General features: G+C 34.6%; 1 pseudogene; it reads left to right on the forward strand.

Annotated features, from left to right (window-relative positions):
• The first annotated feature begins 410 nt into the window (after nt 1-410).
• The window catches only part of LOC137630329 (axoneme-associated protein mst101(2)-like), a 10819-nt pseudogene continuing 10072 nt past the window's right edge, over nt 411-1157 (forward strand).

Below are 1157 nucleotides of genomic sequence, written 5' to 3' on the forward strand. Positions count from 1 at the left end.
TGCACTGCTTTGATTTAGATTTTGCAAGTACAATCTACTATTTACAGCTCTCCCACTCAGTTAATACCTTTTCTGCTCTTGATATCATCATCAGTCCTATCCCTTCTCTTCTAGCTCCATCTGTCCTTCCTGAATAGACATATATATTACCTTGGTCTAAGAATTCCTTACCAATCCTCTTACAACGTGTTTCACTTAGGGCCAAGATATCAAAACTATATTTCATAAATTCATTCTCTACTAGCTGTAACTTCCCAATTTGATTCATAGTTCTAACATTCCAATTACCAATTTTCAATTTTTCATAATATTTATAAACCGTGAGATTCTTAGCACCCCGGTACGCCCGGGTCTGAGGGTCATTCTGTCATCTGCTCTTTCCATGACTAAATAAATCCATAGAGTATTCAATGGCTAGATTCACCAAAGGACAGCAAGTTCCTTGTGATGTGCAGTGCGTATGTAACGAAGTTAAGTGGCTCCTTCCGGTTCATACTAATTCTAGTAAGATCATCCGCCAGGCATCAGAGGTAGAAGCCGAAGAGACATCTTGGTCTATCGCCTTATACCCAATCCGTCACCCTGCTGCCAGTGACTTTATCGAGACTTAGGGGTCTTTTGTGTGTGCATATATATATATATATATATATATATACTGTATTTATATGTGTGTGTATGTATACATATGAATATGCAAATACATATACATATACTTATGTAAATAAATATACATAATTAGATCTGCTTTCCTATATAACCGAGATTCCCTTGTGTTTTAGTTTTTATTTTGATCCCAATGATATCAATTGCGAGACTAAAATATTAAATCTAATGTAGTTTCTTCGCCATTTTTTTATTCTTTTCGTGGCAATAGTTCATGCGTGATGCTTATTGCGTATCAGCTCTCATGATTTCTAAACACACACACCTGCTCACATTTATATCCATCCAAAAAATTTGTTTGTGTATTGTTTGTCAGTGTGTATGCTATACATTATTGTGTTTTGTTTATTCTAAATGTCGCACATTTCAACTGAAAATTGTGTCCATTTCAAAACTTCCTGAAATAATTTCTCAGTCAAAAGAAAGACTAACTAGAACTTATCGGTGGAGTAAAGTTGTTGAATCCTTAGTTTAAAAAAACAGAGAAATAAAAT

This window comes from Palaemon carinicauda, chromosome 38, assembly GCF_036898095.1.
Source record: "Palaemon carinicauda isolate YSFRI2023 chromosome 38, ASM3689809v2, whole genome shotgun sequence".
In the NCBI taxonomy this organism is placed as follows: Eukaryota; Metazoa; Arthropoda; class Malacostraca; order Decapoda; family Palaemonidae; genus Palaemon; species Palaemon carinicauda.